This window comes from Lepus europaeus, chromosome 2 (assembly GCF_033115175.1).
Source record: "Lepus europaeus isolate LE1 chromosome 2, mLepTim1.pri, whole genome shotgun sequence".
In the NCBI taxonomy this organism is placed as follows: domain Eukaryota; kingdom Metazoa; phylum Chordata; class Mammalia; order Lagomorpha; family Leporidae; genus Lepus; species Lepus europaeus.
The window spans coordinates 87387451-87400902 of NC_084828.1; positions in this window are offsets into that span (position 1 = coordinate 87387451).

Sequence of the window (13452 nt, forward strand, 5' to 3'; positions counted from 1 at the left end):
TCCATAGCCTTGGCAACTCATGACTAGAGCCTAGGGAGATTACTGACGCCATAAACAAGAGTGTCAAATTGTTAAGTCAACAACAGGAGTCACTGTGTACTTACTCCTCATGTGGGATCTCTGTTCTTAATGTGTTGTCCAATGTTAATTAATGCTAAAACTAGTACTCAAACAGTACTTTACACTTTATGTTCGGTGTGGGTGAAAATTGATGAAATCTTTACTTAGTATATACTAAATCGATCTTCTGTATATAAAGAGAATTGAAAATGAATCTTGATGTGAATGGAATGGGAGAGGGAGTGGGAGATGGGAGGGTTGCAAGTGGGAGGAAAGTTTTGGGTGAGGGAAGGCCATTGTAATCCATAAACTGTACTTTGGAAATTTGTATTTACTGAATAAAAATTTTAAAAAAAAGCAACAAACCAAACCAAATGAAATAAAAAAACTATGAAGTTGTACCATTAAAAAATAGATAAATAAATAAATTAATAAATTTTATGAAAAAAAAATCATAGCCAAAGAACAAATAGCAAGGAGCTGAGAAGAGATTACCAATACAAATTAAACTATTTAGAAGAGTGTCACTTATAGAGCATGCTCTCCAGGTGAAGGGGTGATAAATAAGTATTTCTCCTATATATATATAAAATATATATAATAATATATATATTAATAAAAATATATAAATAAATATATAAATAAAAATATATATTAATAAAATATATATATTATTTCTCCTATATATATATTGACAGGCAGAGTGGATAGTGAGAGAGACACAGAGAGAGAAAGGTCTTTTGCTTTGCTGTTGGTTCACCCTCCAATGGCCACCGTGGCTGGCGTGCTGTGGCTGGCGCACCGCGCTGATCCAATGGCAGGAGCCAGGTACTTATCCTGGTCTCCCATGGGTTGCAGGGCCCAAGCACTTGGGCCATCCTCCACTGCACTCCCTGGCCACAGCAGAGAGCTGGCCTGGAAGAGGGGCAACCGGGACAGAATCCGGCGCCCCAACCAGGACTAGAACCCGGTTTGCCGGCGCCGCAAGGCAGAGGATTAGCCTGTTGAGCCACGGCACTGGCCTCTCCATTATATTTAAACAGTGATGTAGGGGCCCGTGGTCTGGCATAGTTGGTAAAGCCACCACCTGCAGTGCCAGCATCTCATATGGCCACCGGTTAGAGTCCCGGTTGCTCCACTTCCGATTCAGCTCTCTGCTGTGGCCTGGGAAAGCAGTGAGAGTGGTCCAAGTACTTGGGACCCTGCACCCACATAGGAGTCCCAGAGGAGGCTCCTGGATCTTGGCTTCAGATCGGCCCAGCTCTGGCTGTTGCAGCCACCTGGGGAGTGAACCAGTGGGTGGAAGACCTCTGTCTCTCTCTCTCTGTCTCTCCCTCTCTCGTCTCGCTCTCCGCTTCTCTGTAACTCTGCCTTTTAAATAAATAAATAAATCTTTAAAAAAACAATGCAGTAGGAGTTCAGAAAATAATAAATTATGAAAATATAAGATAGAGATGAAAAAGAGTAACCCAGCTGAAAGACTAATAACCTGAGTCCAAAATAGATGCACATTCTGTGTTGCTCGGAAGGTTTTGGACAAAATGCATAACAGCTTAGAGGTCAGGATGTGAATGGGATATTTGAAAAGTAATGGAGACTTCACTGTGACTGAGATAATTTGTGTGCAGGACAATATTGAGGCTGGAAGGAATGGAGATAAATCTTGCAAGAAGATTTACAGAATTAATAACAAGGTTCGGTTATATATTTATAAGAGACAATGAACCACTTTTTTTTTTTTTTTTGACAGGCAGAGTGGACAGTGAGAGAGAGAGACAGAGAGAGAAAGGTCTTCCTTTTGCCGTTGGTCCACCCTCCAATGGCCGCCGCGGTTGGCGTGCTGCTGCCGGCGCACGCGCTGATCTGATGGCAGGAGCCAGGTGCTATCCTGGTCTCCCATGGGGTGCAGGGCCCAAGCACTTGGGCCATCCTCCACTGCACTCCCTGGCCACAGCAGAGAGCTGGCCTGGAAGAGGGGCAACCGGGACAGAATCCAGTGCCCCGACCAGGACTAGAACCCGGTGTGCCGGCGCCGCAAGGCGGAGGATTAGCCTAGTGAGTAAACGTACATCACATTTGATCTTGATCAAATCCTCCTCCAGGTAGCATTTTGTAGTTGAGTTTTGTAACCACCTTCTTAGTTTTTTTATGAAAAAAAAAAAAAATCAGTGCCCTTCTTTGTGGCTGTCCAAAAACACAAAGCTCCTCTTTTGTAGCTTCTCTCCTATGTTCACTATTCTTGAGACATTTCTGATTAATTTTCTCTGAATGAAACTTTCCACTTTGCATTTTTGTAGTCAATGCCCAGAAGATTGGTTTACAGAGCGTTTTGGTTTACTTAAATTAACATATTGGAGAAAAAAATGGCTCAGTATATGGTAATAATCCAAATAAACTGGCATTGCAACTTACTGCTTTTGGATAAGTTTCATCTTGCAATTGTGACTATTTTAGAGCTCCTTTATTTCTAGTTTCCATGGTGAAAATTCAGAAATTTGCTCCCTAGTGAAGGTTGGTCTTTGGTTCTGCAAAAATTGAAAGATCAGATAGAATTAGCTCAACTTGACCAACAGAAAGCTTTTTATGTGATTCAAACAATTTTATTTCTATAACAATAATGTCTTATTTGGTATGAATTCTTATATTTTGTGTTGATTAAAGTTTTCAACCTTCCTCTCTGGTCATTAAGTATTGTCAGCTGTAACCAGTTTTTAATTGTAATTTATTGTGGCCTTAGCAATTAGATTATACCCTAAATTTATTAGAATCAGAATCTCTCTAGAATCTACCTTCTACTCACTTGATGACTTTGATACACTGTGGATTCAAAGAAACTTGAACTCCATTCTTATAAGCTTTTCTTTCTTTTGAGTGTACTTGACCTCCTGGGAAAATAATTTTTCCAATATCCCTTTCTTGAATACTTCTAAGTCAAAGTTGAGCAAACTTAAATGAGATGGGAAAGGAAATAGTGAAGCAGGAGAAACTTCTCTGGAGGTCATATTTCTAAATGTTTTGGAAAAGGTACTGATAGGTACTGGTGGGTTTTAGAATGTCCCCATTTACCATCCCTTCATGTCCAGTTGATCTTGCTGACATGCTGACTTTCTGGTCCTGCTGACCAATTGCAACTGTGGGCTTATCAGAAGAAGATGCAGTATTGTTTGGGTTCTATAGACTTTTCCACCAGCTCCTCTTCATGGCGTCACACTAATGGACAGGCATGCCTGAATTCCTGGATTCCCATGTAAACTCAGATTATCAATAATTACCTATTCTTCCAGAGCATGGCTTGGCAACTTTGCTCTGATTCTCTGGCTCTTCCATTATTAATCTTAATCTATAGCTCCTTCTGCAGTAGTGTAACAGCTAATCCCTATTTTAAAGCCCTCACTTCATAATGACCCTGGGATCTACTTTCTTGATTGCAAGCTGATTTACATAGTCCTTAAAGGTGATTTCATTTTAGCTTCTAGTAAAGAAAACATAATTCTCCTGAGAATTTTCTTGTTAGCTAGTAGAGTCTTCCATTGACTCATCATCCCTTTTATAATTTTGGCTTAGAAGAAACATATTCAGTTATTTCATCTATGCTCTTCTCTGGGAAACAGGATAGAAAAAAATTTACTAAGCACTACCTTATTAAATGTTCTGAAAATTTTATTTACCAACTAGCTTTGAAATTAGAAGTAGACACTATGTATCATGTATTTACAATTAGTTTTAGTCAATAAAAAAACTTCCATCTCATATCCAACTCTATTAAAAGAATTTATGGGGCCAGCACTGTGGTGCAGTAGGTTAATCCTCTACCTGTAGTGCTGGCATCCCATATGGGTTCAAGTCCCAGCTGCTCCTCTTCCAATCCAACTCTCTACTGCGGCCTGGAAATGCAGTAGAAGATGGCCCAACTGCTTGGGCCCCTGCACCTGCATTGGACACCAGGAAGAAGCACCTGGCTCTTGCCTTCAAATTGGCATAACTTGGACCATTGTGGCCACTTGGGGAGTGAACCAATGGAAGGAAGACCTTTCTCTCTGTCTTTCCCTCTCAATGTCTGTAACTCTACCTCTGAGAGTTATCTGAGATTTATGTATTTGAATCACTGAAATACAGATCCAAAGATAAAAACTCTAAAACTAACTTTAAAATAATTTAAAAAGTAATCGCTTCTACTGAATCATACAAGACAAAGAAAAGAGCTTGAATAAAGACATAATGCATGAGGGTTCTTCCAAAATTCATGGAAAATGTATATTATGAAGAAAACCAGATTTCAAAATTCTTTTGCAACAAAATAAACATATTTTAATTCAATTTCCCCAGAAAATTTTGAAATACCCTTGTATGAATGGAGAGTATCTCACCCATGTATAAGATTGTTTCTCATCTTGACATAAAATTTGACCAAAAACAGAGTAATGATTTGTGAATTGAGAGAATAAGTTAAAAAGTGAAAGTCCACTAAGAATATGAAATAGCTAGAAGAAAGCTGGTCCTGTATTCCATACATTCATTTACATTATTTCAGTGAACAAGGAAATGTTAACAACACTATCTCCTGGATAAAATATGTCTGAGGTGAAGAAAGAGCATATAAATAGTAAAATTCTGTACAAATGGCCACCTTGGCTATGATGATCTTTTCCTTCTTCCTGTCTTTTTCTATCCCATGCTCATGAGGATTTTTTGCTGATAAGAACTGATTTGATAAGATATTCCTTAAAACTCTGCAACTGGAACTAGTTCTATTTGCAGGCAGCAGATGCTTATTTTAAATACAGTCTTCTTGAAGCTGTGATTCATCATTGCTATCTAAATTGGAAGCAATGTTTAACAATGGAGACCTTCATGGAATTGGATCATTCAGGGCCCTAATCAATTCAATTCAGCAAACAGTAAATAACACCTACATCATATATTCTCATTGGGCCAAACCTTTGGCTCAGAACAGAAACCCAAATATGCATCCAGCACAAGGCTGCTTGTCATGAAGATCCCAACACTATCAGGATGACATCTGTACTAAAAGTTATTTTAACACCAGATAGAAAGCATATTTAAGCTCTTAATATAAACTAAATGTTAGAAGAGGAAGTGACAATTAAGTCATCATTCCAGTCTGAGCAGAGTATTATGACTTTATGAAAATACAAAAAAAATACAAAAATGTTATCAGGTGAGGCTGGATGAATTATATCCCAAGACTATCATGATGGTGTTTTAAAGATGCTTTTAGTGACTTAATAATAACAGTCACATTTTTGTCCTACCTGAAGATTTTCCAAATAATATCACATAATATCATTTAAATTTCATTTAATTATCTTTATGTTATTTACAATTTTGTTAAAATTTTTCTAAGCATATAGGTCTAATAGAATAGTGACATGTTTTTCTAATGAACACTAAGTATATCTAAAATGATTGATATTAACAATGATTATTGGACTGGTGTTGTGACACAGTGGTTTAAGCTGCAGCTTGCGATGCCAGCATCCCACATGAGCACCAGTTCCAGTCTTGATTGCCCTACTTCAGCTCCATCTCTCTGCTAATGCACTTGGGAAAACAGTAGAAGATGACCCAAGTGCTTGGGATCCTGTTACCCATGTGGTTACTTGGATTGTATCCCAGGCTCTGGACTTCAGCTTGGCCCAAATCTGGCTCTTGTGACCATTTGAGTAGTAAACCAGTGGATGGAAGATTTCTCTCTCTCTCCCTCTCTCCCTCTGTGTATGTGTGTGTGTGTGTTTCTCTCCCTGTGTCTCTGTTTCAATGCCCTTTAAATGGCAACAAAAATAAAAAATAAGCCTCATCCATTTAAAATAATTTTTAATATCAAAATAATGTGTTACTATACCTTGATAACCCACTCCAGGTTGAAAGTCTTGAGTCAGGATCCAGAGGAAAGAATCATATCAAGGATTTAGAATTTCTTAGTATGGACTTGGCTTTATGCCTAGGCACAAAACAGTAGAAATTTTTGCAGCCATTAGAAATGTGTTGAGAGCATTTCACTCTTGAAGCATTGGTGTTAAGAGGTGAAAGGACTGGGTTCCAAATGGTAGAATAGTGACAGGGTGATCTGATGTATGAAGGGTGAAATTAATAGGAAAAAAGTTAAGAAAGTACAGTCTCAGAGTAAAGCTACAGGGGAAATTGCAGAGAAAGATCCTGCAAAAGCAGTAGAAAAACCTGGAACAGTATGGAATGTGCAGACATGCAGCAAAGTGCAATGAGACAACAAAAGACCTAGCAGCTTAGATCCAACAACAAACCAAATCCTAAATTAGTAGGAGGAAATAAATAATTAAAATTAAGGAAGAAATAAACATAATTAAAACAAAAAATATACAAAAGATCAATGAGATGAAGAGCTGTTTTTCTGAAAAAAATAAATAAAATTGACACACCTTTGACCCAATTAACCAAAAAAGAAAGAAGGAGAAGACCCAAATCAACAAAATCAGAGATGAAAAGTCAATGTAACAACAGATACCACAGAAATAAAAAGAATAATCAGGAGTTACTACAAAGAACTGTATGCCAACAAATCAGGAAACCTAGAAAAAATGGATAGATTCCTGGACAAATACAACTTACCTAAATTAAGTCATGAAGACATAGAGCACCTAAACAAACCAATAACCAAGATGGAAGTTGAATCAGTAATAAAGATTGTTCCAACAAAGAAAAGCCCAGGTCTGGAAGACTTCACTGTTTAATTCTACCAGACATTTAAAGAAGAATTAATTCCAATTCTTCTCAAGCTTTTCAAAACAATTGAAAGAGAAGAAATCCTCCCAAACTCCTATGAAACCTGCATTACCTTAATCCCTAAGCCAGAAAAAGATACAACAGAGTAAGAGAACAATAGGCCAATATCCCTGATGAACATAGATGAAAAAATCCTCAACAAAATACTAGCCAATCAAATTTAACAGCACATCAGAAAGATCACTCACCTGGACCAATGGGATTTATCTCTCCTATGCAGGGATGTTTCAACATCCAAAAATCAACAAGTATGATTAATCACCTTAACAAACTGAAGACAAAAAATCATATGATGCATAGGATGCATTTGGTAAGTTTCAATGTCCTTTTATGATGAAAATCTTAAGCAAACTGGGAGTAAAAGGAATGTTCCTCAACATAATCAAAGCCACAACCAACATCCTACTGAATGGGGAATAATTGGAGGCATTTCCATTAAGATCCAGAACCAGACAAGGATGTGGTTTATCACATTGATTGATTTGCGAATGTTGAACCATCCCTGCATTCCCAGGAAAAATCCCACTTGGTCTGGGTGGATGATCTTTCTAATGTGTTGTTGCATTCTATTGGCTAGAATTTTATTGAGGATTTTTGAGTCTATGTTCATCAGGGAAATTGGTCTGTAATTCTCTTTCAATGCTGCATCTTTTTCAAGTTTAGGAATTAACATGATGCTGGCTTCATAGAAACAATTTGGGAGGATCCCCTCTTTTTCAATTGTTCTGAATAGTTTGAGAAGAATTGGGGTTAGTTCTTCTTTAAATGTCTTTAAGAATTCAGCAGTGAATCCATCCAGTCCTGGACTTTTCTTTGTTTGGAGGGCCTTTATTACTGATTCAGTTTCTGACTTTTTATAGGTTTGTTTAGGTTTTCTATGTCTTCATGATTCCATTAAGGTAGGTTGTATGTGTCCAGGAATCTATTCATTTTTGATAGATTTCCCTGTTTGGCATGGTAAATCTTCTCTCTCTCTCTCTCTCTTTTTTTTTATTCAGAAGGGAAGTTATTCCACTCAACTGAGCTCTTCACCTCTATGGCAATCAGTGTCTCAGTGGGTATAATATTCAACTGCTCTGTCCCAAGGACCACACAAAGGATCTGTGCAGTCCTCAGTGTAAGCTCAGATTCCTCTGCAATGTCTCTCACCAGGCAGCCAAGGCTGCCAGAGCTTGTGGCATTTCCCACCAAGTCTACTCACATCTCAGCCACACTGTGAGTTCTCCCACACACCCTCAGTTTTTTTTTTTTTTCCACAGTCCTGGTTCATAAGCTCCACACATTCACCAAGTCTTAGTCTCCTGTTATTACTTCCCACCAGAGTCAGGTTTATCTGCTTGGCTGAGGGTGGGCGCAGCCTGGAGCTGGCACTTCTGTTACGTATGTCCAAAATGGCACCTGCTCTATCATCTCATATGTGACATAGATGAGTGGAGAGAGAGAATCATGTCATACTGTCCTTTTTATTTTTTTCTCTCCTCTGCTTAGGCTGGTGTACTTTCCCCTACAGGGCTTCAAGCCTCATTCCCTCTAGGCTCTTCCTGCTGCTTTTCTGCCAGTGTCTTGGGCTACTGCGGTTTTGCCTCACCTCTCATTCCAGGGCTGGTGTGTAGGAGACTCTCTGCAGCTGGGCTCCTGAGCCTTGAGCACACATGCCCTCCACATAGATCAACCATGTCCCTCTAATCCCAGAAGAATTTCCTCTGCAGTTTTTTCCCTAACTCTTCCCTGAGACTATAGTATCTCCACTTTTATTTAGCTATCATTTCCTGGACTATTGGTGAGCTCCCTCCCTATGCCGCCATCTTGGAGATCCACCACAATTTTTTTTTTAAGATTTCTCAACAAATATTTTTCAAGAAAAGAAATTCAAATGGCCAACAGACACATTAAAAAATGCCCAGGATCACGAGCCATCAGGGAAATGCAAATCAAAACCAGCATGAGATTTAAACTTACCCCTGTTAGAATGGCTTTCATACAGAAATAAACAATAAATGCTGGTGAGGATTTGGGGAGAAGGGTACCTTAATCCACTGTTGATTGAAATGTAAAATGGTACAGCCACTGTGGAAGACAGTATGGAGATATCTCAGAAAGCTGAGTATATATCTACCACATGACCCAGACATCCCACTCCTGGAAATTTATCCAAAGGAAATGAAATCAGCAAACAAAATAGTGATTTGTACCCCATGTTAATTTTAGCTCAATTTATAATAGCTCAGATATGGAATCAACCCAGATGTCCATTAACTGAAGACTGGATAAAGATATTATGGTATATATACATATATGGTATATAAAGATATATGGTATATATATTATGGTATATATATTATTATGATATATATATACACACACACATATATATATGCATATATATATGTGTGTGTGTGTATATATATATATATATATATACACCATAATATTTTTATCCAGTCTTCAGTTAATGGACATCTGGGTTGATTCCAGATATATATATATATATATATATATATATATATTATATACACACACATATATATAGTATGTGCATATATATGTATACGTACTATGGAATACTACACAGCAGTAGGAAAAAATGAAATTGTGTCATTTGCAACAAAATAGATGCAACTGGAAATTACTATACTCAGTGAAATAAGCCAGTTGTAAAAAAATACCATATGGTCCATATGGTCTCTCTGATCTGTGGTACCTAATAGAGTACTCAAAATGTAATTTATGGGAGTGACACTCAGAGTTTGATATGCAATGATTTTGAATAGCCCTTCCCTTGACTGTTGAAGAACCATGTTCTTCTTGTTTGTTTGGTTTTGTTTTTCTGTTACTTCTTTCTTCATACTAATCAGTGAGCTATCTTATTTAGTGTAAGGTTAATCTTAGAGTAAAAAATTAACCTAAAATTTGATCATTGTAAAAACTAAGAATGGAAAAGGAAGAGGGAGGAGGAAGAAAGGCGGGAGCATGGGTTGGAGGTAGGTAGGTGGGAAGAATCATCATGTTCCCAAATCTGTATACATAAATGCATGAAGTTGTATCTCTTAAGCAAGATTTTAAAAAAAGAGGTGAAAAGAGAGATGATTATAGAAGGCAGAGGCTGGACTTCATTCCAGCTTGATTTTTTTAAGTCAATTTAAATGTTACCTTAATAAGAAACTTCTGTGTTCTAGGTTATATTGTTCTACATTGCATTGAATCTAGCTCTTTACATTTGTTTCCTGCTCATCTGTTCTTTATAACTAATTTGCCAGAACCCTAGAGTTTGAAACCAAAAAAGAACCACAGATAGGAACAGAATAATAGGGATATTGGATAAAATGTGTTTGATAGTCAAACATTTAAGTAGATTAAAAAATACGAGGGAATAAAGGAATAATTTAATTCTTTAGAAATAGTATCACAATAACTAGGTGATTAAGAGATATGACAGAGATATTAAGAGATATGACAGAGTCAATGATTAAGAGACATGACAGAGTCAATGATGGCTCTGAAATTTTAATCTAATTGAAGAATGTAACAGATATTTCAAGTATAAATCCACCTACTGGGCAGGCGCCACGGCTCACTAGGCTAATCCTCCACCTTGCGGCGCTGGCACATCGGGTTCTAGTCCCGGTCGGGGCACCAGATTCTGTCCCGGTTGCCCCTCTTCCAGGCCAGCTCTCTGCAGTGGGCCAGGAGTGCAGTGCAGGATGGCCCAAGTGCTTGGGCCCTGCATCCCATGGGAGACCAGGAGAAGTACCTGGCTCCTGCCTTGGGATCAGTGCGGTGTGAATTTCTGAACAGTAATACTGTGTTGCCACCCCTATAAGACAAAAATTATACAAGATATCTATACACTTTAAAGATTTATTTATTTGAAAGTCAGAGGTAAAGAGAAGAAGAGGAAGAAGAAGAATAGGAAGAAGAATAGGAAGAAGAGGAAGAAGAGGAAGAAGAAGAAGAAGAAGAAGAAGAAGAAGAAGAAGAAGAAGAAGAAGAAGAAGAAGAAGAGGAGGAGGAGGAGGAGGAGGAGGAGGAGGAGGAGGAGGAGGAGGAGGAGGAGGAGGAAGGAGAAGAAGAAAGAGAGAGAGAAAGAATGCAAGTGAGTGCTTCCATCCTTTGGTTGACTCACCAAATGGCTTAAACAGCTGGGGCTGGGCCAGGCCAAAGCCAGAAACCAGGAACTTCTTCCAGGTCTCCCACATGGGTGCAGGGGCCAAAGCACTTGGGCAATATTCTGCTGCTTTCCAAGACACATTAGTGGGGAGCTGGATTGAAGCAGAGGAGCAGAGACTGAAACTGGTGCCCATATGGGATGTGACCACCCCATCTATACATTGTTGAGAACAATTATACACAGGGTTTAATATACATGGTGTCTAATTAACTGAGATATAGCATTTGTGTTGTGATGAAAAAGCCAATCAAGTCTGATATTCTCTCTTCTGCTTCGCCCATTCTGTTTTTAAGGCTCTCTAATGTGTTTGTCATTTGATCTATTGAATTCTTCATTTCATTATGATTTCTAGTCACTATCAGAGTTTCTTGTTCCACTAGTTGTTTCATTTCATTTTGATTCCTCCTTAATATTTCACTTTCACGAGAGAGATTTTCTATCTTGTCCATGAAGGATTTCTGTAGTTCAAGAATTTGTTTTTGAGAACTTGTTAATGTTCTTATCAATTTTTTGAGATCCGCTTCTTGCATTTCTTCGATCTCATCATCTTCATAATCTTGAATTGGGGTGTCTTTTTCATTTGGGGGCGTCATAGTTTCTTCCTTGTTCTTGTTAGCTTGGTTTTTGCGTTTGTTGTTTGGCATGTTGGAGATATTTGGTTTCTTCACTGTGGTGTTTTTTCTTGTTACACTATGGCTCTATATTAAGTGGACTGTCTGCTTTCAGTGGAGCCTTAGAGGCTTGAGATGAGTGTGGACTGAGAGCTGTGTTTGGTTCCTCAGGGTTGAGGGTGTGTCAAGGATGACACTCCCAGGTTAGGTGTGGTAAATCTCTCTTTCTTTTTTTGATTTAAAAGGGAAGGAATTCCGCACAGCTGAACGTAATTGGAGGTAGTTAGCAGGCAAATGATATACCCACAGGAGCCAGAGATCAGAAGCTCTTTCCCAAGGACCACACAGGGAATCTCTGCTGCCCTCAGTGTGGGCTCCAATTCTCCTGCAGTCTCCCACTGGGTTGCCAAGTTAGATGCTAATCTCCTGTTATTTCACCCCTCCCCACAGAGTCAGGTTTTTCTGCTAGGCTCAGGGCTGGTGCAGACCTGAGGTCGCCCTGCTTATGACGTATGTCCAAAATGGCGCCTGCTCTGTCTTGCTCGCCTTTGAGAGGTGAGCGGAGAGAGAGAAACTTGTGTCCGTATCAGTCACTTTTTTTATTTTTTTTCTCTCTCTTCTAGTTAGCCTGGTGAACTTTTCCCCACGGAGTTTCAAGCCTCGTTCCCTCTAGCCTCCTCTTTCCGCTTGCCTGCTGGTATCTCGGGCTATGGAGGTTCGGCTCACCTCGCGTTCCAGCGCTGGTGCGTTGAGTCTGCCGCTGGTGTCCCGAACTTGGGCTCCCACGCTCTCCACGCAGGTCCACTGTGAATCACTAGTTCTGGAAGAGTTTCCTCTGCTGTTTCATCCCCTACTCTTCCTTGACCCTGCAGTATCTCCACTTATATTAAACTTTCTCTCCCCCCGGACTAAGTGTGCTTCCTGCCTATTCCGCGGCATCAGAAGCAATGGGTGGCAGGCCTATTAATGGCTGATCTGTACAGTGGTCTGCCCTCAAGGAGACCCAACAGGCCAGTCCACTGCAGTGGCTTTCAATGTGGTAAGCCTGGGCTTCAGCAGAAGTCAGCTTGTGAAGAGCCCTGGCAGCTCTGCCAAGAGTTGGATCACTGGAAATGGACCTGCCCTGGAGTCGAAGGATGCCCAGGTCAGAGCCACAGATCTTATTGGCTCTAAGCTGAAAAGCCCTTCACTCAGCCCAACTTCCAAAGTGACCACTGCAGCTGAGGGGATGGTCAAGTAGGGTCAGCAACATTACAGGCAGAACTGTAAATTTCTTGTTAGAGATGCCCCCTGCCTTTACCTGGCCAGCTCTCCTCCCAGGCCAGCCAAGTAATGAAAGTCAACAGAGTGCCTTCCCCTAGGAGGTTCACACCTCCCTTAGGATATACCCCATGTGAAGAGATAGATAGGTCTGGGCCTCTGAATTTACAAGGCCTAAAGCCCACCAGATTATTATCAAGCCCCTTCTATCAGGTTCTATTTGCCTCTCAATCAGAAAACTTAATTGTAGCTTAGACAGCACCTTTCTTAGCTCCTCTAATAATGACTCTGTCCTTTGTTCTAGGCCCTGTCTAGTGCACTTGGGCCTCATTCCTTTGTAATCATAACCTCTACTCTACCACCAATGGCTCTACTCCCAACATGTGTGTACTGATGGTCCTCTTCCCCACTTAATGCTGTATAATTGTTCAAACCTGGTAAATGCCACTCTTAGGATCATTGGTTACTATCCTCACTCTGTCTTTTATGACCTTGTCTAAATATGATCAGAGTCGGCGAACTTGGAAGGCTTCCATAGCCTTGGCAACTCATGACAACAGCCTAGGATGGTTA